Source organism: Lissotriton helveticus, chromosome 1_1, assembly GCF_964261635.1.
Source record: "Lissotriton helveticus chromosome 1_1, aLisHel1.1, whole genome shotgun sequence".
In the NCBI taxonomy this organism is placed as follows: Eukaryota; Metazoa; Chordata; class Amphibia; order Caudata; family Salamandridae; genus Lissotriton; species Lissotriton helveticus.
In genome coordinates this window covers 1,083,745,369-1,083,759,951 of record NC_136057.1, presented here as the reverse complement: position 1 = coordinate 1,083,759,951, position 14,583 = coordinate 1,083,745,369, and the positions used below count along the sequence as shown (strand labels likewise).

The 14,583-nt window shown below is 44.1% G+C and overlaps 1 protein-coding gene across 2 annotated transcripts in view; it reads right to left on the bottom strand.

The window, feature by feature from the left end:
- Positions 1–14,583, bottom strand: part of CDK17 (cyclin dependent kinase 17) — a 529,501-nt gene that overhangs the window by 42,752 nt on the left and 472,166 nt on the right. The gene's annotated exons all lie outside the window — the stretch shown is intronic.

Below are 14,583 nucleotides of genomic sequence, written 5' to 3'. Positions count from 1 at the left end.
CACAGAAATTCACCAATTATAGTTAGCAGAGCTAACTAACCTCAACTTGTGTCCCCGCCATGCACTGCTTATCATCTCACATATTACGTCCCTCATGACATGTTCTATGACATCACTGATGGCATCATCCACTGAGTGTGTTTGTTTGTTTTTATAGTTTACATAGTGGTGGGTAACATCCATATTACTTTTCAACCTCACTTTGTACAGCCTGTGTCCAGCTAATGGGTGTAAGTGTTTACAAAATGCATGTGCTCCTAATGAATCATAGGTGTATAGAGGTATTGAACATGTTATAAATCTTTGTATTGAAGAGTAACCCTGTGTGCAGGTGACAGCTGCCAACTTGTGTGCAGTATGTTCCATGCAAGTTTTTTGCTTTGGTAGAAAAAGTTTCCAGCAGGACAAAGATTCCATGTACTACATACTAAGTACTGTAAGTAGCCTTCAGTTATTAGACAGAATCATTACAGCATGACAATTTCTACATAATATAGAAGACTGTGTGCACCCGGTACTAACCTATGTACATGTATTTGAATTGCTTCTAAAGATAGCTATATGTAAGGTTTTCATCACAGTATAAAGGCAGTATGATTTTAGCACCTGCAGACCTTGGTCATTTTAAGTGAATAGTCTCTATTTGGACAAGTTTTGCACTGAGTGTACACTGTTTTTAGAAGCTAATTTTTTTCATAACACTTTTTATTAGATTTTGTTTTGACATTACATGATGGCCAACATGGAGTCTACCAAGCAAAGGCCGCCTGGCATCTCGCCCCATAGGCGAAGGAAACGCTCGGTAAAGATGGCCGCCAGTGGAGGGAGGGCATAGACACTCAAGAGCGTGATCTGTTCCCCATAAAGGTCGCCTGTCCCTGCAAAATAGCGACCATCAGTCTCCATCCACACCCTTTGGGTGGTAAAAGGGTCCCCACGATGGATTAGAATGGTTGTGCCCCAGGAGCCCAGTGTGAATCCGGAATGAAAGACCTGGGTATAGCCAAGACGGGCCAGGCAGGGTTTTTTTTGTCCCCATAAGAGGAGTCTCTTGTAGGAAGAGAACGTCTGCCCCCGAATGTTTGGCCTGCCGGATGACTGCCTCTCGTTTAGTTTTATCTAGTACCCCCTCACGTTCAACGTCACTATGGGGAGTTGACTGCGACTGTTAAATATCCAGAAGAACATGAAAGAACACCCCCCATACTTCACAGAACAGGAAGCATCTGTCGTGCTATGTGCCCCTACCGAACCCCAACTGAGAGAAAAGAAAGGGACACCACCAAAGAATCCCATGAACCCAACACCCAAAAACCATGACCTCTAGAAAGGATTCCTAGGAACGTCTCTCTAGGGTGGGATTTTGAAGCAGATATCCCACTTGCTTCAGCCCATGGCTAGTAATCATGTCAAGCTCCATCCACATGATTATCCCACCCAATGTACACTGCATGCACATGCAATATTGATATACAAAGAAGGAGAGAGTATGTAATCCCAGTACGAGATTGGAAATAGGGAAAAGAGAGTTGAAAAGGGCTACAGTAAACACTTTATCAGTCTCACAGGGGACGACAGTCTCTCAGTAGCTTCAATGATCGTCATCTGTGCGCAAACTCCTCCAAGATGATTGAGATCTGTTGCAGCGCTTGGAAGTGGACTTCTTGGGATGGTTGCACTAGTCACTTTGTGATGAATTGGAGTCCATTCCGCGTGGGGTATCTGGTTTGATCACCACTCATTCATCTATCCACTGGAAGGCAGCCTCCTGTGCATCAAAAAAAGTCTAAGAATTTTACACTAACTCCACTGTGTTGGGTATAACAACATATACTGTATCTTAAGATTTCGTAGGTTTAGTTTGGCCGCAGCAGTGTCTCTGTTGCTGTACCATTCTTGTAAAGTCGGGGAAGATCATGATGTGGGCTGACTCAAACAATTTTTTCTTGACTCCTGGTGTATCGCTGCATTGCATCCCAATCTAAATAGTTTAGGAGTTTCGCTATTATTGGTCGGGGTCACGCACCGGGTGAGGGCTTCTTCACCGGGGCCAGGTGAGCTTGTTCCACCACAAAACATGATGACAGACTCTCTGGTAGAACCACGGATTGCAGCCACTGCATCAAGAACTGTTCCCCGAGGAAACTTCGCATCTCTCCAGGAAGCACAAAAATCATAAGTTATTGTATCGCATGCGACCCTCTGCGTCTTCCACACTTATGGTCAGCTCCTTGGTCATTGCAGTTAGTGTTGTGACCTTCTATTGTAGGGTTGCTACTGAATCCTTGACCTCCGACGCTCTTGTCTCTGCTTCAGTAATGCAGATGACAGCTTTCCTCAGGTCTTGGCTCAATAAATTCACATCCCATGGCCTCAGCCTTGGTCTCCAGACCTTCCAGCGATTGGGTAATGGCAGCAATTAGCGTGGCGTTGTCGGGATAGCCAGAGGGAGATTTTGCTCGGTCCATGCCGCCAGAGTTTGTCTCTGCCATGCCAGTGCAGGTAAGAGCAGTGAAGCGGTTTGGGAGGCCTGGGGGAATTCGACAGACTACCATGAGAGAAAATTAAATAAATAATTGATTTTCCCCCATCGTCTGTCGAAATCCCACCACTCTTACTATCATGGGCAGCAGCTGGTTCGCCCGCGTAAACTGGTCTATCGTGCTCTGCTTTGCCGAGGTCAGTGGTGGTTTGTCTTCAGACATCTTGATGGCCTGTGTGTTATTCTGGTCTAGTGGTAGATGTCTGTTTCCACCCTCAGGACTGACTAATCTTAAATGCAGCAAGTCTTTAGGTAATTGTTTTACTCGGGCCAGCTCAGTCACAAACTTCACCAGAACTTGGTCTTGCCGCTTACGCAACTATGGGCTACCCGCGGTGCTGTAACACCTAATGCAGCGCAGCACCGTCTCAACAGTATGGGTGAGTATTCTGACCCGCTATCCAACGGAGATGGCCGAGGGTGGAGGACGGAGATCTCAGCAACCCACGTGTCGTGGCCAGGCAGTTCTTCCCCAGGCGACCACCGGATTCCCACAGCATCATTCATGCGTAAGCCTTCTCAGCTTGCTGTTTTATCTCATAGAGGAGAGAGAGCAGGGACTGTATTGAGGCTGCCGAGGCCCACGCCGCCCTCAACATTATTCCGGAATTGTTGGGGAATTCCTCATCCAGGGCACACCAAATATACCCAAAAAAGTGGGTCCATGGGAGAATGCGAGCTGGCCACATCAACCGGCGCAGCCGAGCAGGCCGGTGCACTGCGGCCGCAATCTCACTCTGCTGCCACCTTCTCCTCCAACAGGGGCTGCGGCTCGCTTGCGCCTGTTAATTTAGGCCCGGCTAGCTCATCTGTTCACAGCCGGCCTGGGTCAAAAGTTCTACATTTGCCGCATCCCCTCCCCGGGTGTTTGCTCCGTCTCCCAGGTCACCAGGAGTCAAGACCAGCCCAATCAAGCAACCCTCTCAGTGACCTTCATGGCATCTCTCGGGCGGCAACCCAACTCCAGGCCCCACTCACTGCGCCTCCCATTCTGTAGTGCAGAGGAATGTGCTTGACGGCAGTCGCAGGTCTGGCCGGACCCAAACGCTGCTGTGGTATAGTTTGATAAGTGGGCCCGGGGAGCCGTAAAAGGCCGCTTCACCCCATGCCGTGCCCCCGTCGAGCTGCACCCCCCCCCCCTCCAACTTTCAAGGGAATTTCGTCACCAGGTTAGAGGAGTCGCAATAGGGAGGACTGTCGTCCCGATGAGCCAGGCAGGTAGGATTACTGTTAGATATTGATAAGTCTGCCGGGAGCTCACTCAGTGCACATCTGCCATCTTGCGCACCTGGCCACAACCCCTCACCCCCCTTAGTAGATTCTTTTTAATACTCTGTGGTGTATTTCTCATGAGAGTTTCACTGTCTGCAAACAGTGTGGTAGAAATAAACTCTCTCCATTCAGAAAACACTGTCTACAGTATCCACTATTTTACTCATAATAACCTAATTTCACAATGAAGGTTTGGTGACTATTAGGGGTTTGATACAGATAAAGGCTGTCCGTAGTAGGTCTTTAGTTATGTAACAGAAGTTGAGTATCTGGAGGAACCTGGTTATGTCTGATTGAACACCATGTGCAGTAGCAGTTCTGTGGTTGATAATCAACATGTACTCGGTTACCCATGAAGTGTATGGTTTAGGGTCTATGTTGCACATAACACAAGCTTGGTTCATCTAAGGAAGCCGTTTCTTTGATGGCATCAATGATGCTTCATAATATTATGATGTATTTTGTACTAACTTTCAGACTTTTTATGCCATACTCGATCACAACGCAATATGTGCAAAAGAAGCTTGGTCATAGGTGATAATAGTTGAGATGTCATGAGTGATGTCATATGTGAAGTCATAAGCATTAACTCCCCACCCTGGGCCCTAATAGGCCCTGGGTTTCGCATTCCCCGCCTTCCCGGGCCCTTATAGGCCTAAGTACCCCATCCTTAGGTCAAATATAATTTAAAAAAGGGGAGGGCGGCCACATGGCTTCCCACCCAAAGGCTACTTTAGCCACAGCGACCCCCACCCAGGGAACCTACCAAGCACATGTTGGGGGCTGCGAGGGGTGCAGGCATTGCTCCCATTCAGAGGAAGCTGTTGCTGTTTGCATGCTCCCTCCAGGCGGGAGCAATATGTGCTCTGTTTCCCTACCTGCACTTACAGAACACAAGTCTGCTCCCAGTCAGTAGGAGCATTTTTAGGTTGAGCATTCGAGACCTCTTGCATATACGTTAATATATACTTATATGTGTATGTACTTTGTGGGCTCTGGAGATCAGCCCTAGGACTTGTCTGCTTCCGCTTAGGGACTTTTTTCTTCTTCAACTGCCTCTATTTAACTGCCTTGATAGAAAACGACCAGTAGAGGTCAGTAAACTACCAGAAGTGCTTTCTGCTTGTTCAACTGCCTCTTTTTAACTGTCTTGATAGAAAACGACCAGTAGAGGTCAGTAAAATACCAGAATTGCTTTCTGCTGAGGGACTTTCTTTAAAAAAAAAATTGACAACTGCCTCTATTTAACTTTCTTGATAGAAAAGTACCAGCAGAGGTTAGTAAAATACCAGAATCCCTTTAGCATTCTCTAGATTCCAGTCCATAGAAATTGTCTTCCACGAACATCAGTAGACAATAATATTTTTTTCAAATCTTGTATTTTCAGTGATATCACCACTGAAGGCCCTGATTTTATATTAAAAAGAGAGCTTCGGACTATATCATTTGCTGCTGAAAGGTGATGTTCCCATATCTGGCGTGTCACGCAGTTTGGTGCTTCCTTGCCTTCATGTTAAAGAACAGTAGATGTTTCAGCACCCAGGCTAATGTGCTGCATAGCCAAATACATATAAGCTCTCAAAGGCGAGACCGATTGCACTGCAAATGCTTGTTAAATCTCCTGCCGGCTGGGGACAGGCTTAGAGTTTGCTCCTGTTTGGCGCGAGATTTAAAAATGCTCCAGCCAAATGGGAGTAAACACATGTTTCGCTAACCGCGCTTATTTTTAAATACGGCCTCGTGGATGTGGCCTCCGAGGCCTCCTTAAGGCTAAGGATAGGGTGCGCCCGGCTCCTCTACACTTTGACCCCAGGGGATTGGATAGGGATGGTTAGGTGGGATGGGATAGTTATAGTTAGGTCAGCGTTTCCATAGAAATGCCTTTTTTGCTTTGCTTATAACTTTGGTACCGTTTAACAAATCTCCATGAAATTTTCTAAAGAAGCGCTTTTTCCTACCTAGTTTGGCATTGAACAGTTTCGGGATGATCCATCAAGTATGGGCTGAGAAAAAAGGGTCCCCATGCATTTTCCATAGACTTGTTAGAAGGGTTTTCACAAAAACTGCTGAACGGAATCACACCAAATTTGGCATAAACCTGGATCTTGGTTTGCAGATTGTGCTTTGGTGTAAATCTGTTCACTAATTTTTGAGAAATTAAGGTTTCAAAATATTTGTTTAGATGGTTGGTTGGGTCTGAGGGACTCCCATGAGAGCTTCGTGGAAACGCCAGTACGAAAATAGAGCATTTTGATTGGCCCAGGAAGCTTTTTTTTTTTTTACCTTAGGTCATCTCGGTCCTACATTAGTCAGACTGCAGCGGAAGCGAGCACTCTGACTGACTGCCCGCAACTTGAGAAAAAAATGCTGCTAGCAGCCATTACAGGCCTCGTGACTTAGTGCGGCCCCACCATCCCTGAGCCGATGGTGGCCCTGGGCTCGATTTTGTAACAAGGGGGAATGGACAGCATGGTCCCCTCCCCAAACCTGTGAAGGCCCTTGGGACCCCATCCTCTAGGGCCGATTTTTTTTTAAGGGAGGGGGCCACGCGGTCCCCCTCACTGAATCTTTAATGGCCACGAGGACCCCATCACCTGGGGCCGGCTCACTTATTGTGTCCCGGTGAGTCCAACCCCACAACAAAGTTGTTTTATTGCCGGAATAGTGTGGGCAGGAAAACATGTGTTTGCTCCTGTCTGGTGGGAGCATTTTTAAATCCTCCGTCAAACGGGAGCAAACACTAAGTCTGCTCCCAGCCAGTGGGAGATTTAAAATTTTTCCTGCCGGCTGAGAGCAGAATGGTGATTTGTTTCTGAGAAGGAGCATGCAAAAAGCAGCTGCACCCTCCGTGAGGGAGTAGTGCTGGGTCCCGCACCATGTGGGGTGAAGCTGGGGTCGCCAGTTTCCTGGGGCTCTCTCCGCAGCCCCCATGTTGTATGTGGTGGCCCAGGGTGGGCACTGGGGCACCAACCTACATTGCAGGAAGGCTCTGAGGGATGGGGTCCCCAGGGCAAATTTAGGCTCAGAGAGGAGGGCCATGCGGGCCCTCTCCCCTCTTAAATGATGCACAGCCCCAGGGATTAGTTCCCCAGGCCCTATGAAGGCTTGAGGAGGGGGTTGGCTACCTGCTGGGGGTCTGACACCTATATGCAAATTCAGATGGCTAGGGGCAAAGCAGGTGTCCAGCGATGTACCTCTAATTTGTTGATACAAATCATTATTAAACTAGAAGAAGTTGTTCTCTAAATCCCTTCAAATCATGCATAATAGCATTTTTGTATACTTTCTTAAGTTTATTGGTCTTGAACTCAGAAAGTGTTCTACTGCCCTTAGTCCATCTTCATTTTGTATGATTGCATACAATGTTACAATATCAATGGTCATTAATGTTTAGTCAATGTCTCATGGGATATAAAAATCTTTTTTTCAAAAAGTCTCCTGTTTCCTGTATATAAGAAGGGAGGTTTCTTATGAATTCTTTTAAGAAGTAATCCAGATATTTTGTGTATTTTCAAAAGTACTCCCTAATGCTGATATTAGAAGGCATTATTGTTGATTACATTTATTTTTGTGGATTCAGGAATAAGACATATGTATTCCTCTTGGTTCAGAAGCCCCTGGTTACACCATTCTAAGAGTTCCTCATTATATGACGTTTTTATCGCAGAAAGCGTAATATTTGAAATTTTAAGATAACATGATTCATTGTTCAACATCTTACATGCTTCTTAAATATACATCTCCATAGGCCATGCCTTTGTAGGACTTTCTAATCACATAGTCTGTTTTATTGGATAATTGTGTCCTCAGATTGTGATAGTCCCTTTGATGGGTGTCAACTTTCTTTTGTTGTTTGCCCTCCCTAATAAATTTTAGAAGAGCTGGATCCATGAAGGTTGTCCTAGTAAAATGCAGCACTAAAAATTTAGCTAAAGGCAATTGGCTAGGAGAAAGTTAAGGCTTGAAGAAATGCAAAAAATGTAAAGTCTGCCAGTATGGAATAAACACAAGTAAATGTAGGCCATCATTTCAGAATACTCCAAATAAAATAAAAGGAAAATGTCATTGTATAAGCGAGTATGTTGGTACAGTTTGAAGTGTCCCTGCAATGTAATGTATGCAGGGAGCACAATTCTATCAGTGCATAAAAGAGTCTTGCAGCATGTAATGACAAAAAGAAATAAGGACAGGAACTGCACAATAGCCCGCAATCTTGAAGAGAGACACAATATTGATGTGAAATCATTGATATACTTTGTAATTGACAGGGTACAGAGGTGCAACAGAGGAGGTGATCGGGAGAAAAGTCTGAGAAGACTTGAGTAGTGATACATTATTAAATGTAATACTAAGTCCCATATGGGATTTAACATGGAAGAAGATCTATTCACACACCTATAGGCTGTCTCCTAATTTCTTTCAATTTAGAGGAGCAGTGTCTATCTACCAATTGAGCAATAAAGTGATTTTATCTGTAATTAGGTAGGTAGACTTTTTTGTTAATTGAAATATGATGCAATTCTTATGTGAAAATGAGGGAGCAGACATGCCATATCAAAAACTAAACAATGTAGATATTTACTGTGATGATGCTTTAATATCTAGCAACAATGTTGGCACTTTGATTTTACACGTAGTCACTTTATGTACTGACCCCTTACAGATATGTAAATATAAATGGTTGGATAGGGGGGCAAGTATAGAGTGCACCACGAGCGTGGGTACAATGTTACAGCATGTTGAAAAAGATAGTAATGTTGACGAATTGAGGTAGGAAGGTATGTTCACAAGGGAATGTTAAATTAGCATGCATGCAGTATGTACCATGGTACCTTGTTTCATTATTTAATATATAAAGAATATAGAGCATCTGAGGTGGCACCTCTGTGTAAATAAATTTAGTTACAATATGCCATGAGGCATCCAGAAAACAGAGAAATTGGTTTGCCAACAGAGCACACTAGGGCGCAAGAGGTCATTTGAGTAAATGTGTATGTGAACAGACTGGAAATAGTATTATTATAGTGTTGCCCAGTTTTATGAACTTAGTGTACATAAATAGGTAGCGTATGTATTAGCACTAGGACTTTATAAGTATTTTGTGTTTGTGCACGAGTGCTTTTTAAATCACACCTCCAAAATGGCGCTCCTGGTTTTGATCAAAGCTGGAGGGCAGCCAAAAGGCAATAATGAAGAGATTTCAGACTCTGTGTCGGCATCCTTTGCTGGACGAATGGAGTGGAAAGGACTTGGGGAAATTGCTGTGGAGATTGCTGACTCCACTTACATGTCAACATGCCCTTCGATTTTGAGCATGATGGTGGCCAGCAGCCCAATGGAGCGTATGTTGCCAGTAGGTAGTTATAGATAGGACCATGTTTCCATAGGGAAAGTGTTTAACTTGCCTATATCTATGGCGCTGTTTGACGAATCTTCACAAACTTTTCCCAAAAAAGTGTGCTGATGATCTTAGTTGTGCTTAGAAAGTTTTGGGGGTGATCTGTTAAGTGGGGTGTGAGAAAAAGGGGATAAAAAGTGTGTTTCCAGTGTTAATTATCATAGGAGTTTTGAAAACAACCACATCCCAAACTGCTTAACGCAATTACACCAAATTTGGTAGAAAGCTAGCTTTTGGTACGCAGATTGTGCTTTTTGTTATTTATTGTAAATCAGTTTAGTAGTTTTCAAAAAATGTAAAGAAACCCAAATGTGTATATCTACGATCACGGCTAATTCATGAATACTGACGAGCTCATGCATGGAAATACAGAGCTCTTACTGGCTGCTAACACTTCAACCAGGAAAGGTTGGCAGACATTTTGGGATTCAGCTTCAGCCGAGTCCCACAAAAAAAGTGAAAAAAAAGATAAGGGGGCAGGGTAGGAACACCCTAACCCCCAAACCTTGGTCTTGTGGCATGGCAAAAAAGCCTTTTTTTTTAAAAAAATTGCTGGGAATTCACGAAATATGCAGCAAAAAAAAAGCGTGGGTTCCCGCACTTGTTTTGTAAAGGGCCCCTCAGTGGGCCAGGTCCTGGGGGCAGTTTCTAAAAAAAGGAGGGGGAGCTAGAAAAATAAAATGATAATAGAAGGATTTTATTACCATATTTTTTGCCTTTCTGCCGAATGGAGAGGGCAGGGCGGGGCCATTGTGTCATTGCTGCTGACTGGCAGCAATGAGTCCCTACAGCATCAATTGGGCATGTCAGTTTGGGCAGATACCTTGCTACGGCCAAACCAACATATGCAATTCAACCTCTCAAACTCAACTGTCTTAGACAGCTGTGTTGGAAAGCAGGCACAGGCCTTTAGTGCTCTTCAGAGCGCTGAGGCAGCCTGCTCTAGGGAATCCAGATGCTTCACTCATGCAGCATGAGAGCAGTGTCTGGAATGGATAAGGACCTGTGGAAGCTGTTGGACTTCTTGCTTGGAGGAGTCTGGAGCAGGGGACTGGAGAACACCAAGGGCGTGCTGCAGGCTAAGGTAAGTGATAAATATTGACATTTTTTAATGTTTATTTGTATTTTTTTTATTGAATTTATGTCAACCTACCATTTTTGTGGGTCGCCAACCACCACTATGAGCAGAAAGAGGTCAAATAAAGGTGAGAATTTAGTAGAAAGTGGTAAAATAAAGATCAGCAACGAGCAGCAAGAGGCAAAATAGAGGCCATAAACCAGCAGCAAGAGGCAAAATAAAGGTGAGAAACTAGCAGAAAGAGGCAGAATAAATGTCAGAAGGGATCAGAATGAGGCAAAATAAAGGTCAGAAAAAAAACAGAAAGAGGCAAAATATAAGTGAGAAATGAGCAGAAAAGGAAAATAAAGGTGAGGAACGAGCAGAAAGAGGCAATATAATGGTGGGAAATGAGCAGCAAGAGGCAGAATAAAGTTCTGAAGGGAGCAGAAAGAGGCAGAATAAAGTTTAGAAACTAGTAAAAAGAGGCTAACTAGAGGTTAGAAACCAGCAGCAAGAAGCAATATAAAGGTAAGACACAAGCAGAAAGAGGCAGAATAACACGCAGAAAGAGGCAAAATACAGCTAAGAAATCAGCAGTAAGAGGTAAATAAACTCCCCCCCCCAAAAGCAGGCTCCTGAACTTGTTTTGTAAAGAACCACCGGTTGAGCCAGGGGCAGTTTCTAAAAAAAGTAGGGGGGCACATGGCCCCCCCCTGAGACTTTTTGGGCTCTGACCACCACCTCCCCTGGCCTTTTTAGTAATATAGGAGAGGCAGCACGGACCCCCCAAAACCCCACCCTCCATGGGCTCAAATAAGGACCACCTCCTCTGCTTTACTTTAAAAAAAATGTGCAGGGCGTGTGGACCACCCTGGGCCCCGGCGACCACCACTTTCCTGTGGTTTCTGTTAATGTGGTGTAGGGGCGCGCGGACCCACTCAGAGGCCCACGCTCTCACTGACTGACCCACTCAGATACTAACTCACACAACCACTCACAGACCCACACACACACACACTCAGACTCCCCTATCCACTCACAGACCTTCAAAGACACTCATGCACCACTTTCACTCAGCTCAAGTTGAGGTTGGATTGGCTTCCACCACATCAACAACAATGTGGCGGTAGCCATTTTAGGACTTGGGACTCAGTCCTGAGTCCTGAAAAAAGGTACAAAATAAAAAAAGATATAATGGGGAAGGGTAGGGTTGACTTTTTAACTCTAATTAGTTAACATATGAGTTATGAGTCCACCATGTGTCAAATCTCTGGTCAAAGTTATGGGAATACCATTGCAGCAAGCAGACAGCGCATTCATTACCTGCAGGAAACTAAATTATAAACAAGATTCGGTCACTAAAAGGAAACGGGGATTAAATAACACAGATGAAGACAAAGCGTGCCTTAGTAACAAGAAACTGTGCATTTCTGGTTCTTGAGAAATGTTGGCTCTTTTCTGTTGCGATAGGACACCTACAAAAGGTGCCATGTTTCAAAAGTGATGCATGCATCAATGGTTAAAAAAATACTTGAGTTGCATATTTTTGTTCATTCTGGAAATAATCCAGCATTTATAATGATGCCGTTAAATTAAGAAACGCCTGCTCTGTTCCTCTCTTGGAATGCAACAGTAGCACTGTTGTGGCTCTACCCCGGCGTTTTCATACCTAACGTTCAATAAAAAAAACGATTACTACATTGTGGTGATTTCCACTTTTTTACTTGATTGCCATTGCTGCCATCTTGTGGTTACTAATTATTATAATAAAAAGCACTCGTCTATGTATATAGGTAAAAAGAAATCAAAACAACCGAAGTAAGGTATGTAACTTCATTCAGATGGAGTGTGCTTCAACCGAATGAAGTAATCAGTTGCATGAATAGAGTTCAATGCGAGGAGTTGTTGAACAATGATGATAAACGAAACTGGAGTGCGCTCATCTGTGTAAAGAACACCTGCCCTGCGTGCTCCCTCGGCGCGCTCCCTTCAAACGTCATCCGCTGATGTGCAAATCGCTGATCATGGGCGGGCCCAGAAAAGAACTGCAGGCACGGAGGGGATGGAGCCTGAAATAGGCGAGGACTCATGAATATCCCCTAACATCTCCCAGGCGAACTATTGGTACGTTCCACGAAGGCCTGGGACCCCTTGAAAATGTGCTCATTATCTTCAAATATCGCTGTCCGAGCCTTCTAGTTCTTTTACCAGATGCAAGTGCTTTCTGAAGTTCAACTGTTTGCCCACAACCAACAGTCGACCTTTCAGCAGAATGCTAACAGAACTTACTCAGTTCCGAATTATCAACGTTACAGTGAATTTATTTTGCCAAAAAGTAAAAATTATTTTAACAGGCTTACTATGGGTGGACTGCCAAAAATGCCAAAACACTTTGTCTCCGAAAACATAGACCTCGCTCTGCATTTTTTAAGCGGCTAAAATCTGCCTGGACGGTTTCACCTAGTACAGTTAGGGATCCTGCGCCAGGCTTATTTGACTAGATTTAGGGCATAAAAGATCGGAAGGAGGGACAACGACAGATGCCTGCGAGGGTGTGCTCAGCAAGGATCATTAACACACACTTTGTGAAAGCTTTCACAGATAAGTTAGATTTCAAGGGTCTCAGAAATTAACTTTGACATATCACCACAATTGGGCTTCTAGGAGTTCCGAAAAGATCAAACAATAGCCATATACACTTTAGTTCTGTAACATGGCACTAATGGCAGCAAACCTGGATACTGGCAAATTGGGAGCGAGTAAAGAGCCTCCATCAGTTGATCAGTGGGTAAAAAACATGGATTGGTGGTGTATGCTGGCCGAGGACTCTGTCTACCGGGAGAAGGAATACCCAATAAAGTTTATCAAGTTGTAGGGTCCCTGGCAAGAATAATAAGAGGTGGATGAGAAAGCCCTCATCATACAATAAGAAAAAGCATAACAGAAAAACTACAGCCAGGTCACAGTCGTTCAGAATAATTTTGAAGAAAAGATTAATATTCAGATATAGGGATGTGTAATGGAGGGCAAGAGACAGGGTTGAATATATGATACCCCAATTTACTACATATATACTATATTTGAAACACTGTGTTCTAGTAGTCACATATCTTGAGATTGTCATGAAAGTTGGATTGGTTTGGTATGTTATCAAAAACATTTTCAATACATTTTTTCAAAAAAAGTCTTCTTACGACAAGTACATATAATACATGTGCAACAACACCGAAAGAACAAATCAAATCGGAATAAAAACACTTAAAGTGTCCAGCAGTTAGGAAATCAACACAGCTGAATTGTGGGTAAAAGATGGCAGCTTGTTCCAGTCAAACATTTGCTTTTAGCGTTAAAAACTTTTCTGCTTGTTTGAAAAATGTAATCCGGCAAGGCTGGAGCCTGCAGCTGAGATGGGCTCTACAGGGGAGAATACCTATGTTGATCAATCAAAGTGTAGCCATTTCTCCCAGAAATGAATACGGTGGGAAAGGGGGCTAAGTTGAAAGTGCCACGGTGGAGACTTTTTCTGGATACTACAGGCACACTGTCCCAGTCCTCCACAGACTACATTTTGCCAAGAGTTCCAACTCTATAAAACAAACTTTAACTTATTTTTCTATACTTCAGAACTATCCATACCTTCTGCAAATGTTCCTCAGACATCAATCCACTAGTTCAAGTTTTAGGAGGGCTCCTCATGTATTTGTAAAAAGTATGTTCACCCTTGAAGCATGCTGCCATTGAATAACAAATCTTTATTTTACCAAACTGAATGTTCCTTATTTTATGTACCTCCGGAGGTCGAAAGGCTGAATAAATCTGCTTGGATTCAAACAAGTGCCCATGAGATCTGATAGAGAATTTTAGACGCATATACCTTACCTTAGATGTATCCCTAGGAGTCTGACTGGATCTGGGAATTTTTCATCAACAGTACTCCTACACACTAGTAGGTGGCGCCGTTCAACTCGAGTGGTATTGTTCGCACTGGAAGTGACATTTGTGGTGTCTATAGAGGTGCCACTAGGCGCATTGGCGCCAATTCATTTCTTTCTGCGCCAGTCAACGCAGACCCAGGAAGAGCTACCACTTGGTCTTTTTTTGACTATGTTTTTTCTTGACATTTTGTCATCTCCTTTTGAGGTTATCCTCCTGGTGTGGCAGGGTGGTCATTGAGGAAGGCCAACTTAAAGCCATGCGGCGTTGCATCTTGTTTGCCTTTGGTTCCTCAAGTGGGACCATGACCCGAAGGTGTGTCCCGACTGCCGCACCATGCACCCGAAGGCCTTTTGGCAGCGATTCCTCGAGCTCCTA